Here is a 20,430-nt window from a genome sequence, read left to right on the forward strand (position 1 = left end):
AAAAAAAAAAAAAGAGTATTATTGCCTTAGTAATAATCATGGTATCTATTAGAATTGTTAGGACAAATTACTTTTAAGCTGCTTGGGTTTCAAATACATCACTTTAAAAGTAAGTGTACAGAGAGAATGAAAACAGTCCTTTAGAGAAGGAAGCCGAGATATCCAGCGTAGAAGGTGAATGGCTAAAGCATGCTTTCCAAAGAAAAATGCTTGTCCCGAGTGTTCAGCGGTCAGTAGGCAGCCAGTGTTCCCTGCGATTTCTTTGCTGGGAACATTTTTAACAGTCCTCACTTGTTTGAAGGTATTTGGATTTAGTCAAACTTTTGCGCCATCTCTTTTGTTGTTGTTGCTGGATTTCTTGTTTTGTTTTTGAAACAGGGTCTCATGCATCCCTTGCCGGCCTCAGACTCGATATGCAGTAGAGGATGAATTGTGAATTCCTGATCATCCTGTCTCTGTCTTCCAAGTACTAGGATTGAAGGACTGGGCCGCCATACCCTATCTAATTTTTTTTCCTCTTCTAGCCTCTCTGTGTATTACACTCAAAATCACAGATGTTGACCTACTATCTAAAGAATAAGAGAGGGTACACAGAATAGTCTGGTACAATTTTGTCCACCCCGTTTCAACCCAGCATGGGTCTTAGTGACTAGATAAAATTATGCTTAGATGCTGCTCATGAGCACAGTCAACCATATCTACTGCTGGTACTATGTTGTGGGTAGTTTTCTTTGCCCGGGAAGGAGTGTGCTCCTGTCTTCTCTTTCTACCCAGCCTTGGCTCCAGGAGGTTTCACTCCACCACCACCAGCCCACTCCACTCCCAAGACCCTTAAATCATTGGATAACACACACACACACACAGGCAATTCCTTTATAATTTGCCTTCTTGGTACAATTGTTGGGCACAGGTGTCTACTGCCTGGAAAAGTGTGCCCTTGCCAATTTATTATCTCTGTCTCTCCACCTACCCTAAACGTAGTAGCTAGTCCCACTTAGCCCCTACCAAACATCCTTGGCCACCCCACCCGCAGCTGAGGTTGCAGGCCCTAGCCCTCCCAAGGTCTTACATGATTGTTCTGTTCTTTTCATTCCAAGCATGGCAGAAAAAGTCCCTCTGCTCCCCTGCGTCTGCCTTTTCCTCCTGGGACCTGGAGGTCCTGCCCATATCTTCTGCTGAACAATACGCCCCCTGGTCTTTTTTACTGACAAATCAAGAACCAATTGGAGAACAGGATGTTAATATCAGAACCTCCCCTTAAACCACTATGAAAACTAAAATCAGTTGTCCTTTGTAAAGTAAATGATTGTGCCTTAGGGTTTACCAAAATTTGGGGAGACAGTGGGTAGTTGAGACACCATTACAAGTTAAGATGTATTTATGTGCACTTTGGTTTATGTTTGAGGTGAGGACTTGCCCTGCAGCCCAGGCTGGTGAAACCTCGAGCAGCCCTGCTGGCTTTGCCTCCCAAGTGCACCTCCAAGCCAACTGAGGGATTATGTGTTAAAAATGAGGGTTTTTTTCCCCCTGAGTAAAAGATACATACCCACAGACAAACTACCAAATCACCTCTATCCATTTAAAAGGAAAAATAGACCGCAGGTGAGTGTTCGCTCATTTACCTTCTGCCTTATAACACGGCTCAACACTGAGTGTGTGCGCACACACACATATGCAGGCAAATGCTCATACACATAACATAAAAGTAGGTTAAAACCCCACCTGTGCTGTCTTGCTTCTGCTGAGCTCGGTGGTTATACCTGCCCCTGCCCTGGCAGTTGGGAGAATTCTGTGGCATAGGTTGGCCCGTTGGGTGTATTATTAATTTTTTGATGTAAGGAGGTTCATGACTCTTGCGTTTGGAAGCTGAGAGTACCCAGCTCAGACTCTGACATTGTACTTCAGCTTTTGTGACCAGGGAAGCTGTGCTTTCCAGAGCAGCCTGGAGATTGGCCCAGATGGGATCCTATCCTGTCCTGCAGCCAGATCCTCTGAGAAGATGAACCGCCTGGAGCCCCGTGTTACGTTTTGCCTCGAGAAGGGACACTCATTCTGGCTCTGGGAAGATGGTAATAGCTCTCTGGGGGCCATGCCAGTTGAATCAGCCAGTTGGCTCTCGAACGGCTTCCTTGAAAGCCATAGGCCGAGTTTTCGAGGCTCAGTGCCAGGGGCCACCTTTCCAGGCTGTGTTGCTGCGCGTGTTCCCCTGGAAGGGAGGGCTGAGTCAGGAACATCTATCTGCTGCGAAGGCTGTGGGTGGAGGGCATCTCGTAGGGAACCAGACAGCTTGTCAGCTTTCTTTCTCATGCCTGCATCCATCTGCAGACAGACTGATACCCCCACGGAGAGACCTTGCGGTAAGCAGTTTCAACCTTCAAAGCTGTGCCTCCCTTAAGTGAAGAGCGAGCAGCCATGTTTTGAGAGAAGATAACTTAATTTGGAGCCTTTAAAATGGCTTTTGCACAGTGTACTAGGTTGTGATACTGAGGGAGAGGAGCTTTCAAACACAAACACACACACACACACTTTCTAAAATCAATGTCTTGAGACTAATGAAGGCCCCAAGCAGATCCCCCTTATCCTCCAAAGTGCAGGGATATTACAGGACTGTGCTACCCCAAGCTACTACACTTTTAGTTTCTGCCTTCTCTTCTTGCCTCACTATGATTTTGGGGTCCCCCTACTTTGGATAATAGTAACAGGAAACACAGTACTGTGATACACCCAAGGAGCTGAGGAGGAACGATGTGATATCAGGCCTGGTGCACGTGGAGGGGAATGCATCACGTTAGTGACAGTGTGGTATTCAGTGGAACTGTGTATCCTAGTGCATTGCTCAGGGCCAGGAAGAAATAAGCATGGCTTACTTACTGTTGACAGGGTCCCAGGTATCCTCCTGTCTATGTTCCACAGGGCTGGCATTACAGCCTCATATCACCATACCTGGCTCTTGACATGGGTACTGAGAACGCAGCTCAGTTGCTCAGACTTACGTGGTAATCACCGTACTGACCAAGATATCTTCTTTTTTTTTTTAAATATATTTTTTATTACGTATTTTCCTCAATTACATTTCCAATGCTATCCCAAAAGTCCCCCATACCCTCCCCTGACTCCCCTACCCACCCATTCCCACTTTTTGGCCCCCAAGATATCTTCTTAGCCTTTCTTTTTGTGTGTGTGGAACTTTTTAAAAAAGGATTTAAGTTTTTATTTCCTATGTGTGTATGTTTTGTCTGCATGCATCTTTTTTTTATGTATCATATTCATGCCCAGTGCCCAAGAAGGCCAGAAGAGGGCATTGGAGCCCCTGGAGTTTCAGACAGGTGTGAGCTGCCATGTGATTGCTGGGAGCTGAACCTGTGTCTATGCAAGAGCAGCCAGTGCTCTTGGCCACCGAGCTGTCTCTCTAGCCCCTCCTTGCCCTTTTCTAGGACTTATGCTTTTCCTTAAGAGTAAGGAACTCTTTCAATCCCAGCACTCAGAGACTGAGGCAGGCAGGCAGATCTGCAAGTTCTAGGCCAGCCTGGTTTACATAGTGTGTCCCAAGCCAGCTAGCCATACAGTGTTTCTAAAAGTTTCATTTTTCTTCAGAGATTATCCTTCTGGACTCTTGGGGTTCTAATGAGTAACTGGAACAAAGGGATAGCAAAGGTATTTTAAGAGTGGAATGATGTCCTTCGAAGCTGATGATTATTGGCAGGTTAAAAACTGCAGGAAGTTTTGAGCTGAGGCTTTCCTTCTGACTGGGGACTTTGTGAGACCTTTGGGAAGAAGCATTCCGTTTGTCAAAAGCATTGTTGGGTCCAGCCATGGGATACTGGTGGGCAGAGCAGGACCTAAATGGATTCAGAGCCCTTCAGGAGATTTGTAGATAATTTGCAGACTAAGGTGAGGGTCACTGATTTTTGAGGCCTCTCTGCCCTATCTCTGCCAGACTTGAATTCATTTATGTCATCTACATACAGCTCAGGTCTGTGCCGCTCTGTCTCATGAAGGGGAAGGGTGGGACCAGTGAGATGAGGATTGTGTTCTGTGCAGGTGTCTAGAATGTCCTTATTGCCAAGACTCCTGACTTTTAAAGATATCTTCCATTTCTTAGCCTGTCTGTCTGGAGGGTAGCAGCTACATGCTACGGACAGATGAATGTCAAGTAAGTGCTAACGAAGGAAATGGCCAGTGGGGAATGGCCAGTCATTTTCCTGAAAACTTCAGGCAGGCATTTGTGTTTTAGCAAGCAGCGTTTGCCTTCTTAAACCTGCCCTATTAGACAGAAAGCAATCCGTGGGACAGATATTAGCTCCTTAGGTTCTGCACTGGACAGACTTTGTCCCTTGGCATTTGAGTGAACATCAAAACCTGTTGAACTTTTGCTACTCAGTAACTCTGAAGAGGCTGACAAGGCAGTACAGTTCCTGGATGAGTGCACCCCATGCCCCCCATCTTGCCCCCTTAGTCATCAAGGTCCGTGCAAAATCAGTTGGGTGAAAAACCCAGCTCCCTCACAGTGGGAACCTGTAAATTACAGGACCATTCTGAGACAAGGGATGGATCCCAGATGGTCTCTGGCCTTGACTTCTCCCCTAGAACTCGCTATTGTCCTAGGAATTCAGAACATAGAGGAAATGACCCAGATTTTATACTTAGCAAAAACCTGGATTCAGCTCTCCAGTGGACCACTCTGTAGCTGAGACATCGGGCCAATTACTTAACTTCTTGACCCTGTTTCCTCATCTGGGAATATGGGAGCAAGGTTTTTATAGAGCTGTTGGGAAACCGCTAAGACCTAGCTGGTGCAAGGTCTTAACACCGAATAGGACCTCTGAATTTGCAGCAGTTTCTTCCTACTGTCAGAATTTAGCTTTTAAAAATATATATAGAATAATCATACTTTGTTGTTTCTGTTCTGTTTAGAAACAGGAGCAACTTAATTAGACCAACAGGTTGATGCCACAAGGAGTCATCTGTTGTGTGATAGTTCCAGGTACAGGGGCAGACAGGTTGCAAACTCTGGCCAACTCCTGGAGTTGGTGAGATCTTGCCTTTGGTAGATTTTGAGCCACCTGTTTACTTTTTTACAAATTAAAAAAAAGAATAGTTGTTTATTTACATGTTTGTGGGCACTTGTGTGCTGCTGCAGTCATGGAGCTCAGAGGATAGATTGTGGGAATTGGCTTTCCCATCTTCCACCTTGTAGGTCCTCTGCTTGGTGACAAGTGCCTTTACTGCTGAGTCATCTCCCGCTGCATGCCCCACCCCACCCCTCCTCGTGCGCCTTAGTTTAGTATTACTTTTAAGTCGGTGCCAGCCTGTAAAGGCACTTGTCATCAAGCCCGACCACTTAAGTTAGAACCACAGAACCCACGAGGTGGAAGGAGAGAACTGACTCCAGACAGTTATCCTCTGACCACCACACATACACCGCGTTCCGCTGCGCCGCCCACCTCCCCCGCCATAAATACATTGAAAAAAAAAAAAAGCAAAAAAGGAAAGTAAGTTGGACTTTGACCAAATTGAACGTCACCTCAGAACTTATAACTTTTCTGTGATTCATAATCATGTGGAAGAAAAGTTGAGGGTTTCGTTCTCGGGGAGGATTGGTATGTGGTAAATGGGCTGGTGATCCCCTTGATCTGAATGGAGAGACCCTAGGAGGAATCCAGTATTTGCAGGGTTCACCCCCACCCCCTTCCCCCATTTCGTGACAGCTGTATTGCGGTAGCTGTGCACACGCTTCGCTTTTGAGTCAGCTAGGCACAAGACAAGTAATTTCCCATCCTGAAGCTCCCTGCTGCGCGTGGATCTGCTGGGATGTGGCTGCTAACTTCCCAGATTTGCATACTCGCTGCCTCCTCTCCCTTGGCAAGGCTCCGGTCTTTATACCTTCCCGGAGGTGATTCTTCTCTTGGGAGGCGGAGGCAGGGTAGGGAGGTGAGGCAGGGGGAAGGCGAAGGCTGAGTGCCCGCTGCTCACCCCAGGGAGCCTGAGCGTGAAGTCTGCGCAGGGAGGTCCGTCCTGCAGCTGGGGCTGGACCTGCGGCCGGCAGGGGGAGGCCGGACCGGGGCAAGCGAGCCGGGTGGCCGCGGACCCCAGCGAGCAATCGCTGGCTGGATGGCTGCTTGTGCGAGTGCGAGACGCTGCCCCTCGCTCACTCGCTCCATCCGCGGCTGCTGGCTGTTCCGCGGCCCCTCTGCCAACACACTCTCTTGCTCTTTGAAACAGGAAGTGCACTGCTGACTGCAACGTGCTGCCGGCTCCCAGGATGGAGGAGTGAAGTCTCGCGTCGCAGCGGTTCCAGCCCCCGGAGCCTGCCCGCAGCCGAGTCCTCGAGAGCGCCCTGAGGGAGCAGGGTGGCCACCTGGTCCAGGTGCGCGGGCTGGGGCGGGAAGGAGGGGTCGTTGCTCGTGGGGACTCTCTTGATTGCCTGTGCCTGCCACCATGTCCTCTTCCAGGAGTCTCCGTCACTTTGTCGCCACCGCCCAGGTGTATGGGACAGGGCAGGAAGGTTCTGGCAGCGTGGTTTGGGGACCTCAGGGTATTCCCCTAGACTGGTGCTCTCCAGGCTGGGCTGCCCTGGGACTGTCTGGGCTGCCTCCTGGAGTCCCTAGCTGCCCTCACCACCCTTTCCAGCTGCTGCCCGGAGCAGCTGCTCTTTGTTCCTCACTCTTTGGCCTGAGGCTGTCTAAATACCGCTCTGGGAAGCTGGAGACTGTTGGGTGTTGCTGAAGTTGGTATGAGGGCGAAAGTGGATCGAGAAGGAGGAAGCTGGTGAGCTCTGGGCAAAGCTTACAAAAGGCTTGACAGGGAGGCTGGGAGGCAAGCTAAGGAGCTGGGTTGCTTGTAGAGCCAGGCTATCACAAACTGAGGGAATTGGTGGTGCAGACACACACTCGGAAAGGTAGGGATCATGAATGAGCGAGCAACAGCAGAGAGTTCTGAGGTGTTTAGTCTGGTGTCTGGCTGGTGAACACTGCTGTAGTTTCACTGTGTGGAAACATGGTGCTTTATAAATACGAGCCAGACATTTTAAATTTATTAAACTCCAGTTGTCACCAAACTAAAATAGAGATGACTTTCCTGAGACTCACCAGGTAGACATGATTTCTTAACCATGCCTTGCTTGGTTCCAGGTGCTAGTAGGAGGCGGATAGATGCTCCAGGACAGGTGGATTTACAGTGTAGACTTCACACCTTTATTTCAGAGGATGTTCCTCTACAGGCCTAGACTTCTTCTCCCTCAGTGGAGCAAGGCCTGGCTGTATTTATTCACGGGAGATGGCCATCTCGCTAGGGAACCACTTTGGCTGAGGAGACTCTGTTTGGGATGGTTGTTATGACAAGCTAAATGTCTGAGCCGCGGAGAAGCCAGGAGAAGCCAGCAGCAACGTCTTGCTTCTTTTGGAGGCTGAGGTGTGAGCAAGTGGCAGCGGGGAGAAGAGGGAGGCTCTGCCAGATGAGAGGCTTTTTCTGTGCATACTCCAGTCCTTCGTCTTGTTGGTTGTCATGCTTTCTCAGAGGCAAGCTGATTTCTGAATTTAAGTCCATGCCCCTCAGTGGCAACCATCCCTTTTGGGGTGGGACAGGGACTGGTGTCTTACCACGTAGCATGGACTAGCCTGGAGCTCAGATGTGCCTGCTTCGAGAATGCTGGGATCACAAGGCTGGCAACTCCACACCTAGTCTAACTGTATCCCTCTTATAGCTATATCCTAACTTCACAGTAACATGTATCTTGGCATAATCAATTTTGCTTTCAGAGAAAACTCTCAGATTGGTCAGTACGTCTGTGCCCCATGGTTTTAGTATCAGCAGTCTGCAGATGGTTTCAGTGATAGAACCTCCTTGTTTCGGGGATTCTTCTGAACATCCATTTATTAAATACCTCTGTCACATTTATTTATCCCGTGCGTGTGTGTGTGTGTGGGGGGGGGGGGGGGTGTGTGTGTGTGTGTGTGTGTGTGTGTGTGGGGGGGGGGGGGGGGGGGGGGCTCACACACAGTGTAGTTGCAGGATTCAGTTCTCTTCTTCCACCATGTGGGTCCCCAGGGATCAACCTGGACCGTCAGGCTTGGCGCAGGTGTCTTACCTGCTCTGCCCTTCAGCCAGCCCCAGAGCATTGATCTCTTTAAATTAGAGATTTTGAGCACCTTGATAATTTCAGCAGTTAGCATAATATAGTAGCAGCAGCCAAGGCATTTTGTATGGACTGAGCAGTTAATTTCCTCCTTGCTAGATAGATAGGCCTTGACCTAGGTTTGAAGTTAACTGTATAGTATCTGTATTTATGCCCCTTCTTTTTCCAGATACTCCCCAAGAATAAAAACAAATCATCCAAGAAGCCCCCACCTCTTTCTCTCCTTTTCTTAGTTCTGCTATGGCATGAACTCAGGACACTGTGGCCAAGGTCCACCCAGTTACACTTGATCACACACACACACACCACCTCTGAAGGATCTATATAGCCATATTATTATTCATATTCCAGGAGTATGCATTGCCCTCAGGCTTAGTAAATTGCTTGAGGACTTTTTTTTTAACATTAATTTTTTTTTTTAATTTACTTATTCCTTAAGGATTTTGGTGTCTATCTGTCACTCTGCTTTAATATACAGTGGACTGGCTTCTCTGACCCTCTGTAGGAACAGGATATATTCCCACATCAGTGTGAACTTGAGAGGAATACAGCCTTGGGCATCTTTCTCTGTTTGTAGGACTACTTTCTGTATCTTACAAGCCAGTCGGTCCTGGCAGTAGTGAGGTGAAGCAGCCCATTTATGCAGAGAGTAAGGCTGATACGAAGGTTGTCAGCCTCTGTAAATGGAGATGCTGGGACTCAGACAAGGGTCTTGGATTTGTGGCTCTTGACTCTTTCATGGTAATTTGGGAACTTGCTGCCTCAGGACAAGAGAGCAGTGCTAAGTCAGGTAGGCCTTTGCTGGTCCGAAAAGGACCAGCACATGGGATCAGGTGTCCCCTTGGCCCCCAGTTTGGATTTCTCCTATTCCTCTGTCTTGACTAAGCTTCTTCCTTTGTCTGTCATGGGGTTTAATTGCATTTATATGAATATGATTTATGTTCTGCCAAAATTCTTACAGCATGTTGTAATCTGCGGCGTCCCATGTCAGGTGTCCGCAGGCACGTGCCCCACAAGCTTTCAGTATTAAAGAAAACCTACTCAGCAGGTCACAGTGGTACGTGTCTGTCATCCCAGCACTCAGGAGGCAGAGGCAGGCGGATCTCTATGAGTTCCAGGACAGCCAGGGCGGGTGCCTTGGAAGATAGGATAGATAGACAGACAGACAGAGACAGACAGACAGATGAAAGGACTCTCTGGTTTGTTTCTCAGGATGTAATCAGTTTATACCTGTGTTATATAGACAGATCTTTATGAGTTCCAGGACAGTCAGGGCAGTTGCACAGAGAAACCCTGTTTTGGAAAATAAATAAATAAATAAATATTAATTAGTTAATAAATAAAGACTGTGGTTTGTATCTCAGGATGTAATTAGTCCATACTTGGGGTATGCAGGCAGATCTCTGTGAGATCTAGGACAGCCAGGGCGGGTGCACAGAGAAACCCTGTCTCAGAAAAATCAATCAGTCAATCAATCAATGAATACAAAAGACTCTGGTTTGTGTCTGAGGATGTTATCAGTTCACACCTGGGGTGTGCACTTCTTCCGTGTATACCGTCTTGCATCCCCTACTCTCCTGAGTGCTGAGAAGTCCACATGTGGGAACACAAGGGTAAGCTCATCTGCCTTAACAGTAACACATGAAATATTTTTGTAACGGTCCCAAGATGGGAGCGAGGGTGTAGCTTAGTTGGTAGCGTGCTTACGTATCATGTTCGAAGTGGTAGGTTTGATTTAACTCTGTGTAGATTGTCTGTGCTCGTGCATGCCTAGAATTCCAGCCTTTGGGAGGGACAGACTGCCTGAGCTACACAGTGAGTTTGAAGCCAGCCTGGGATACACAAAATCCAGTTTCAAAAACAAAAGTTGTTACGTGGAAGTAAGCTTATTTTATTATCTTTGCATTACTTAAATTTGAGGTGTCCCAAGATATTAATTAAAATATGTAGAACATTTTCTTTAGAAAACGATACATAAACACTTGTCTTCTTTTTAGTTTTAGTGCTTTTAGTTGTCTAAGATCCCGACCATGTAATACTTTGTCAAAATGGTAGGGAGAAGATAGGAAGGACAAGAAGAAAAGGTGGGAAAGTTTTTGGTTTTGTTCTTTTCTAAGGGAGCGGTGAATTGATACATGCAGGTTTTCTTAAAGGCCACAGGCTGCCATTTCTGTCTGTACTGAGGACTTGCTCAAGCAGTGGGTTTGTCTCTTTCAGCAGAGAGGCTAAGACTGAAGGGTGAGCGGCTTTGATGTTAAATGCCAAGGAGAAGTTCGTGGTCAAGAGCGGGTTTGCAGTGGAGGTCAGCATAAGCTACGGGTTTCATTGTTTTTAAACCCTCTAACTTTTCTTCCTATGGATAAAGTAAAAATACTGTCTCTGTCAGACATTGTATTCCATTGGTTCTCAACTCTTAAAAAGTCAGGATGCTTTTATTTACTAATAGATTTCAGAGGTCTTGCCTTCTTTAGCGATGATTTTTGTCACCTGTGATAATTAAATTACATATTTTAAGTACATATGGAGTAATGGCTATAGGCTGTCTTGTCTGTCTTAGTACTTCTGAGTATGGGGCAGGGATTCAGGGGATTCTCCCAGGATCTTAATTCAGTTCAACACAAAGCTAGCCCACTCCAGACTGAATGAAGCATTCAACATCCACGCTATGTTGCCATCAGATTGTAAAGTCCTCAGTGGGACTTTTCTTCTTTGTTATACAGTAGATTGGAGATGTGTGACGTCCTGCCTTTGAATCTCATCTTGTTTCTAGGCTAATTGTTTTTCGTGGTCAGCTTGGAGATCTTGGAGTCACTCAGTCATAGGTAAAGGGATGTTTTCTTAAGACACTCCCATCCTGAGCCATGAGCTTCTGTTCCTCACATCTGCCAGGACTCAGGCACCAACTGCAGAACCACCACTGTCTAGCTGCAAGGCCTTCCTAGCCTGTCTTCATTACCCTCAGGACAAGAGCGCTCACCCTTAACCTTTACAGTGTGTGATAAGCTTGAGGAAAGGGGCCTATTAGTTATCTGTGGTCTGCAGTGCAGAAAACGTTGACATTCATATTGAATCGGCTTCTCTGACTGCCATTCCAATTGTTAGAACAGGTCTGTGTACTAGGGTTAATCCATGAAGCTCTTTATCAAGTTAAAAAGGCAAACATGTCTTAGGCCAGGCATAAGTGAGAGTTGGAGGCTAGCTTAGAGTACATACTGAGACCTTGGTGTGCATGGGCGAACGTGTGTGTGTGTGTGTGGGGGGGGTGTCTATGTGTGTGTCTGCATGTATATGTGTGATGTGTCTTTGTGTATGTGTGTATGTGTGTCTGTCTCTGTGTGGATGTCTCTGTGTGTGTCTGTATGTATATGTGTGGTGTGTCTCTGTGTATATGTCTGTGTGTATGTATATCTGTCTCTGTGTGTGATGTGTCTGTGTAGTGTGTGTTTCTGTATGTGTATGTGTGTGTGTGTGTGGTATGTCTCTGTGTGTGTCTCTGTGTCTGTGTCTCTGGTGTGTGTGTCTTATTTAGTATCTCATATACTCTCTAGACACTTGATGTATGTATGGTTCTCTTGTTACTATGCATTCTGGGTAATGACCCTTTTTATGAAAAGAAACTGAGGCAGGCATAGATTGTGACCTATATACACAAAGCCTAGCTTAGTCCAGATTTGTGCAGGCCTCATTCCTTAAACATTCCCCTCTCTCTCTTACCCCAACCTATTGAGAGCAATGATTATGGTCTGTTTAGTCTGACTTGCCATTTTCAGTGAAGTGTAAGTTTAAGCCTTGGGGATTATACTGATGTTAGGGATGGAGATGTGGGAGAATCAGCATTTTTGTAAATATTTTGAGTTTTCAAAGATGTATCTCCCTTTTCTCTAAGGAACCTGGGTGTATAGAGTTATTGGCTTCATTTTTCAAAAGACTTGTTATTATTTTTTATCTATGTTTATGTCTGGGTGAGTGTGTGAGATGCCCTGTGATTGATTGGTTGTACCCTGTGGGTGCTGCACTTAAATGCTGAGCCATCTCTCCAGCCCCATGAGTTTTTTAAACAGTTGTGCACAAACATTTTTACTGGATTATAATACATGCTTGTGCTAATGTTATTAGGGATTGTATAAAATGTCAATTTTTAATCTCCACCAATGCCCCATAATGACTTACTTGTTTTTGGGGAAAACGGTCTCATTTGCTATGCACACCAGGCTCGCCTTGGACTCACAGAGATCCACCTACCTCTGCCTCCTGAGTGCTGAGATTAAAGGCCAGCATGCCTCACATCACGTAGTGTCTTAGTTTTCCTTTTACATTTTCACGCAGGTGTGTGTGAGCATTTCTCCTGCGTGTGTGTGTGTGTGTGTGTGTGTGTGTGTGTGTGTGTGTGTCTGTGAGCATGTCTCCCCACCATGGCCTTGGATTGCTGATACCTCCCCATTGGTGCCGTTCATTGCTGTGGATAGCTGTTCTTCTTCCGTGTCATTAGTGTACAGTGATTTTATGTCTAGGAACCATTATGATTTATCTCACTAGCGGGCTTCCTATGGTTACTAAGTGGGTAGGTTCTAACTAGCCCTCATAGTTTAACTTTTTCTTTTGGGGATCACTGTTGAAGATGAGATTTCTTTATTGATTGCCTTCTCTGAGTATCTTTTCATGTTTTTGGCATGTCTCCTTTTTTCTGTTGACTCTCCCCTTTCCTTGAAAGTATTTTTTATAGAGTATCTGATATGTTCCATGAATTAATGTTTTCTTGCTCTTCTAAAAATATTGTCTTTAAAAATGTGTGTTTGTGTCTGTGAATAGGTACCTGCACATGTCTTATTACTTTCTAGAACTGTATCTACTTATATGGAATATTCTGGAATGTTATCCTTTGATGGCAATTTACTTTGGGATTATTTAAACAGTTAACTGGAAACAAGGTTAGCTCCGAAGCCAGGGTTTTGTGCATCACCAATTTAATGTACAACAAAGAGGAAAAATATCACCCAGCAATGAAGAGGCGTCCCTGAAGGCTAGAGGCTAGTTCAAATCTAACCTGGGCTATGTTGGAAGACCCTGACTCAAAAGAACTAAACCCAAACTCCACAACTTCTAAGTAGGATATATACTTTTATTATTTCCCTCTCCCTCTCTTGCGAGAGCGTGTGTGTGTATGTGTGTGTGTCTGTGTGTGTGCACGCTCGCGTGTGTACAGGGACTCACTCATAGCTAAGCATGTAGTACATGCCAAATCCCAGCACTTGAGAGACAGAGCCAGGTGGATCTCCTGAATTTGGGACAGCCTGGTCTACTGAATGAGTTGCAGGATAGCCAAGGCTATGAAGAGAAACCCTGTCTCAAAATAAGTGAAAGAATGAATGAATAACTCCGACCTTAAACTTAATATGTGGTTGAGTATGATCCTCGTGCCCACGTCCTTGGAGTGCTAGGGTTACAGATGATGTCATCCAGGCTAGGTTAGCATGAACCCATTTTGATACTTTTTGTTCTTTTAAGATTTGTTTACTTATTTTATGCATATGAGTACACCATAACTATCTTCAGACACACCGGAAGAGGTCATTGGATTCCGTTAAGATGGTTGTGAGCCACTATGTGGTTGTTGGAAATTGAACTCGGGACCTGGAAGAGCAATCAGTGCTCTTAACAGCTAAGCCATCTCTCCAGTCCCCCATTTTGATACTTTTAAAGGGTCATATTTTGAGGGTCAACATTACTTTATCATCTAATACAGTTCTGCAGTTCTCATACTGTGGCTGTGGTGGGTTCTGTTCAGTTGACTTACTTGTGTGTACCTGGGCCTTCGACACACTGTTTCATTGTTACCGGTACATTTATATAACTTAATCTTGTTTACATAATTATCATACTAATGTAAGTTAAGAAGTTCGCAAATGGTTTAGGTTTGTTATTTTAGATTTTTTTTTTTTTTTTTTTTGTGATAGTGAGGATCAAGACCTAGAGTTTCCCATGTGATCGCAAGCCTTCTTCCGCGGAATTACACACCCAGCCGTGAGATTATTTTACAGCTGACTTCTTGCCCTTGTCTGCGTGTCTGAAGTCTTTTATTTTATTATATTTTACTTGTGACAGGCTCTGCTGTATCCCCAGCTAGTCTCTAGCTTGTAGCCAGTGATAAATTCGGACTTGTAATTCCCATCCCCACCTCCTCAGTGCCCGGCTCGTGCAGTGCTGGAGATCAAACCCAGGGCTTCTCGAATGCTAGCCAGACACTAGGCCAATTAAGCTGTGACCACAGCTGCCGCTGTAATTCTTTATACACATAAGCACACTTTGTAAATGCGTCTACTGATGTGGAACATGCTGTAGTTCTCATTCGAAGGCAGCTTGCTTTCAGCCTCTTTATATTCCTGCCTGCCTGCTGGCAGCATGGCTTTCTTTACTCTGGTCCTCATTGCAGGGCGGTGGTGTCTTTGGTTAGAGGTTTCTCTTTCTTCTTCAGTGCTCTATGTGAGCTTGGGTGGTTTTAAATGTTTTATGAGGTATGATGTGGTAAGACTTGGGCATACCTTTGAAAGCCTGTTAATTATAGATGTCTCTTTATTACCGGGGAAGCTGCATCAGTTTCAATCTGCTCTCCTCCAGCTTTTCCCTGCTCCAGTGCATTCTCAGGACACAGGGTCTCATTTCTGCAACTTATATTACACTGAGAGCTACATTATGTCATTTTACTGAGTACTGCATTATGTTACATTAAGTAAGCGTTTGCATTTCTGGGCAAAATAAATGAACATTGCTTAGATTTTTATTATAAATAAACTTGCAATCACGGAGTAAATACATTTGGTCTCAGTGAATATTTCGAAACAGGGTATCATAGTCCAAAGATGGCGGTGTCCTTTCCTGTCTGGTTTAGGAGTATGTGGATGATGGGCCGTGGTTTTTTGGTTTTGTTTGTTTGAGACAGGGTCTCACCACGTAGCTCTGGCTGTCCTGGAACTCACTATGTAGATACTAGGCTGGCCTCGAATTTCGGATAGATCCACGTTTGTACCTTCCAAGTATTAAAGGCACGACATGCCACCATGTCTGGCCTTACTTAGCTTTCGCTTTTATAGCACAGTCTCGTGTAGCCCAGGCTGGCCTCAGACTCATTATGTATCTGAAGATGACTTTGAACCTCTGATCCTTATGCCTTCATCTCTCCAAGTCTGGGATTACAGTTGTCTGCCACCATGCCTGGCTAGTGCTGTGCTAGGGTGTGAACACCTTTATGCTTTTTTTTTTTTTTTTTTTTTTATGCCAAGCAAATACTCTGCAGCTGGACTACATCTTCAACCCTTTATCTGTAGTTCTTAAGAGAGGGCTTGATATTTATTTAATTACTGATGATCACAAAGCTTGTATTAAGTCTGATGAAATTAGGTGCCTGTCCCGCCTCCAGAACCTCCTTCCACAGATAAACCCAACCTCTGTGCTGTTCCAGTTGCTCTCCTGACTCCCATGCTTTAAACAGAATCTCCTACCTGTTTGACTTACTGCTTATGGAGGACTTGATCAACGTTCCCATTTTTTTGTTCAGGTTCTTCTGGGCTACCCTCAGCAGCCATCAGACCCACCTTTCCTACTAAACTCTCCCCTGTCATTATCCTAATACAATTGGCATTCAAGTTATGTCACCCAGTCTACGATATTTGCCAATCTCCAAACAGTGAAGTCTCAGGTCCCTTTCTGCCTTCCTAGTTCTTGTGTTAGGTTTGGAGGGTGCGCTGGAGAATGGGCAAGTGCCTGGACTCAGGACACATTAACCAAAACTCGAGCATTAAAGACAACATGGGTAGAATACACCAGGACGGGAGACAGAGAGTAAGACGCAAAGAAGCCAATTCTGTGTCTTCCCATTTTGTGAGGAAAAGAATTGCTGGTGTTTGGTGTGAATGTAAGTTACCAAGCTGAGGAGGAAAAAGCTGTCCTAATGGAAGCCGCAGCCACGGAGAAGAGAGGGAGAAGCCAGTGTGACTGTGACACAGGCAGAATTCCTGGGATGAGTGATGGGAATGTGGAAGAAAAGCGGAGGTGCCTCTGTTTAGCTTGCATCCAGGGTCCTCGGTGATATGATAGCCTGGAAATGTGGGCTTTATCCCAACGGGGTCATGCAGTCTCAGGACTTAAGAAACACTCAATTTCCATTCTCAGGTGTGGGGACTAGACCCAGAAATCCCGTGGTTCTGCAGTGGGTTAGCAGTGACCCAGCTGAGACTTTGTGCTCTGCAGCTGAAGTGACAGGAGACAGAAAGGAGATAGTTATGGGCAAGACTTGGTGTCTGGTTAGGTAGAAAGTGGGAGGAGAGTCAGGAAGGAAACAGAAGAGCTAAGGGGAGAGTTTCCTGGTTGGCCATTGCCTCTGGGCTGTCCTTAGGAAGGACGGAAAGCCAAAGGACAGGTTTGGAGAGGATACTGAGTTTGTTTAGAAAACTTCCTGACACTCATTTGTATACTTGGTAGGGTTGGGGGTCACATGGTCCACAGACTACACGCACAGGTTGAGGGACAACTGGCAGGCGTCAGTTCTGTCCTTCCGTCTAACATGTTCTGGGAGGTGGGATGGTGGGGTGAACTGTTTGTGAGTCTTGGCAGCATGTGCCCTTACCCACTGAGCCGAGCCATCATGGTGGTCCTTTGAGTCTGTGTGAAGTGAAGATGGAGTGTCTGTAGGGCACCGAGAAATGTGGGCCCCGGGAGGAATGTGAAGACAAGGCCAGGCACACAGGGCTGGATCAGCCTAGCCACAGATGTAATTGACATCCTCCAGGCATGGCCAACGGATCAAAGACAGAGTGAGCAAACAGAAAGGAGTTAGTCACCTAATCCTTCCAGTCACCTGTGTGGGAGAATTACTGCTATTGTCCTTTTCATACATGGTAAGGAGCCAAGTCGCCAGGTATTCAGTTGGTGCTTAGATCCTGTCAGGGGAAGAGAGGATGATCTGAGAAGCGGGATGCAGGGGGCAGGAGGCTGGCTGTGTGTACAGGCACAGCCTGTTTGTGGAGCACCTGATGATGATTGGCAGTTGTCCTTTGTTTGTTTGTTTGTTTGCTTTTGAGGCAGGAGCTCATTCTATTTCTGACTAGTATTAGACTCCATATGTAAACCAGGCTGGCTCTAACTTGTAGAGATGTGCCTTCCTCTTCCTCCTGAGTGCTGGGATTAAAGGTGTGGATGGTTAACCCTTATGGTGGATTAATTGATTGAGAAGTGATTAAAGGTAGGAAAGGGAATAATTTACAGAAAAAGTTTTGAGAAAACACGGGGCAGAGGAGGGCACGCTCTGGAGTCTAGGGGCGGGGGAGGGCGTGCACAGGTGTACGGGGAAGAGGGGAGGGCACGTTCAGGACTACTCATGTGCATGGTGGAGTTGACCTAGAAGGCAGTCAGGACAATTCCTTGACAGGATGAGAACTCCATGAGAACGTGGGGGAATGGGCAGGTAGGTGGGTATGGGTGGGGAGGACGCTGAGGAATTTACTCCTGTTGCTGGGAGATTATTAGCAAGGGGGCAGATGTTGCTGTGAGGGTCTTTGAGACAGACATTCAGAGGTTACCTCAGTAATAGGAGCCACTGGATTGGGAGAAGCCAGAGTCATACATTTGTTATTTTACACTTGTTTATTATGTGTCTGTTGGGGTACACTGTGGAGGTCAGGGAACAACTTGAGGGAGCTAGTTCTCTTCTTCGCTCTGCGTGTGTCTGCAGCTGAGGTCTTCAGGCTTGGTGGCCATCTTGCTGTCTTAGCTAGGGTTTTACTGCTGTGAACAGACACCGTGACCAAGGCAACCCTTATAAAGGACAACATTTAATTGAGGCTGGCTTACAGGTTCAGAGGTTCAGTCCATTGTCATCAAGGCAGGAACATGGCAGCATCCAGGCAGGCATGGTGCAGGTGTTGCTGACAGCTCTACATCTTCGTCTGAAGGCTGCTAGCAGAATATTGACTTCCAGGCAGCTAGGATGAGGGTCTTAAAGCCCACCACACCCACAGTGACACACTTAGTCCAACAAGGCCACACCCACTCCAACAGGGCCGCACCTCCAAAGAGTGCCACTCCCTGGGCCAAGCATATTCAAACCATCACACTTACCCACCCCAAACTGCATACTCTTTGAGCATCCCTTGCTGACCGACCGCTGACTGTGAAGTTTGTTTTCCTGGTTGACCGAGTGTTGTGGTAACATTGTAAACTTCTGATTAGGACCCTGTGGCCTTGCCTGAGCGTTGAGGTGGTGACAGGAGGATGTGGAGGAAGTGGGGAGCTGGAGACTGATTGTTAAGGGATTGGGGTGCCAGCTATAGGGGAATCATTTACCCCAGGAGGCCTCAGTTTTCCTGTCCGGTAATGGTGGGAATTAAAATTTATGTCTTCTTGCATCTCCCGCAGCTCTCGGGGCTGCAGGGAGACTTGTGCACCATTTGACAAAAATTAGTGGCTCAGATCAAGAGAAGCTGCTGTACAAGGTAGCTCCTGGGCCTATGTCTTTAGGGGGTTGGCCACATGAGATCGGGTGGGGCAGGTAACTTGTTTGTGGTCCTGGGCGTCAGTTGGGGAGAAGTCACAGCCAGGGAAGGAGACCTGCAGAAGGGAGAAGCAGTGGATGTTATCGGTTCCTCTTGTGTGACATTGTCCGCTCTGGAGCCACCTCTTAAGTATGGGGCTGGTCCCCTAAGGCCCCAAGGCGTGGCTGGCATTACAAGGTGAACCCAGGTCTGGTTAAATGGCTTCAGAGATTATTGTAATAACTTAACAAGCTATGAAGGTGATAGGACACTCTTTTTACAGTAAGCCTGTAATCTTTCTCTAGGCTCTTAGAGAGCCAGGGACCTGGGCACTTCCTTCCCCCTGCATTTTGCTGTTATACAACTCAGTGCTTGGAAAATTCTTCACAGGAAGAAGAAACAGGGTGTAACAGACTCAGTGAAATGTGTTTTATTTTTTACAAAATTCACCCATTTAAGGCTGAGAAGACGATTCCATTGCCACGCCTCTTCTCTAGTTTCTCAGAGTCTGTTCCCCTCATAATTAAATATTCTTCAAAGTGAGGCAGAAGTTGAAAGAATGAAAACCATTTCGTCTTGAACTTAGGCCCTAGTCTCTGAATGCGTTCTCCCATTTCCTGAGGAACAACAGGAAGGATACACTTCCTCAAAATAAACCCAGTAGCCCGAGTGTGAACTCAGGGCAGTGGAGATCAAAGATTCCAGCACCTCGCCCAGTGGGAGCTTTCTAATCGCTTCTGTGACCTCAGAAAGTCAAGTCTGATACCATCCACGGTCGCTGTGGGGGTTTTAGCTTGGCATGAAGTGTGAGAATGCGCACGCGAGCACGTGTGTGTGTGTGTGAGAGAGAGAGTGAGAGAGTGTGTGTGTGTGTACATATGAGTGTGTGTGGGTGAGTGTGTATGTGTGAGAGTGTGTGTGCTTGAGTGTGTGTGTATGTGTGAGAGAGACTGTACGTGTGTGTGAGAGTGTATGTGAGTGTGTGTATGTGTGTGTGTACATGTGTGAGAGTGTGTGTGCGTGAGTGTGTGTGCATGAGTGTGTGTGTGTGTGTGTGTGTGTGTGTGTGTGTGTGTGTGTGTGAGAGAGAGAGACTTGGATATGCCTTGAGTGTTCTTAAGCTGTTGTTGGCTTCAGTGTCCTCCCTCCTGTGTCCTGGAGTCTAAGATGTAGTTTATTAGTATGCATGCTCAATGGGGATGCGACATCACAGTTAGGGAGACAGAGCACCTCCTGCCTTTCTGCCTTGGGGTTTGAATCAGAATGGACCCATAGACCCATATAGTTCACTGTTCATTCAGTAGAAGGACTAGGAGGTGTGGCCTTTTGGAAGAATTATGTCACTAGGGGTGGGCTTTGATGTTTCACAAGCCCATGTGTGCCAGACCAGTGTGTCTCTGTGTGTGTGTGTCTATCTGTCTGTCTGCCTGCCTGTCTGCTTATGGATCTGCAGCTCTCGGCTACCTCTCCAGCTCCATGCTCTCTGCCGTGATAATCGAGGCCTAACCCCCTGATACTGTAAGCCAGCCTGTAATTAAATGCTTTCTGTTATGAGAGTTGCCTTAGTCATGGTGTCTCCACAGCACTAGAACAGTCACTAAGAAGACATGCATCTATTTGGCGGTAAACCCTGTAGCCCAGGAAGCTCTTTCATGCTGTTTGGTAGAAAAGGGTCAGCAGCTCACATACTGAGCTCTGTTGAGGATGAAGTCTCTGACAGTAATTATATGTCTGTCTGTCTATCTGTTTACTTTAGGTGGGAATAGGATGTTT

At 46.4% G+C, this 20,430-nt stretch overlaps 1 protein-coding gene across 7 annotated transcripts in view; it reads left to right on the forward strand.

The window, feature by feature from the left end:
* Lrrc8d (leucine rich repeat containing 8 VRAC subunit D) overlaps positions 1-20,430 on the forward strand; it is a 111,940-nt gene that overhangs the window by 21,402 nt on the left and 70,108 nt on the right. For 5 of the 7 annotated variants that reach the window (XM_021162723.2, XM_029477168.1, XM_021162726.1 and 2 more), the window contains exon 2: positions 6,223-6,367. The gene's annotated coding sequence lies outside the window, so the exon portion shown is untranslated. Of the gene's footprint in view, positions 1-5,872; positions 5,894-5,988; positions 6,009-6,222; positions 6,368-20,430 lie in introns of those variants that run through there. The other 2 variants (XM_029477169.1, XM_029477170.1) reach the window with 2 other exon arrangements.

The sequence above is a fragment of the Mus caroli genome, chromosome 5 (genome assembly GCF_900094665.2).
Source record: "Mus caroli chromosome 5, CAROLI_EIJ_v1.1, whole genome shotgun sequence".
In the NCBI taxonomy this organism is placed as follows: domain Eukaryota; kingdom Metazoa; phylum Chordata; class Mammalia; order Rodentia; family Muridae; genus Mus; species Mus caroli.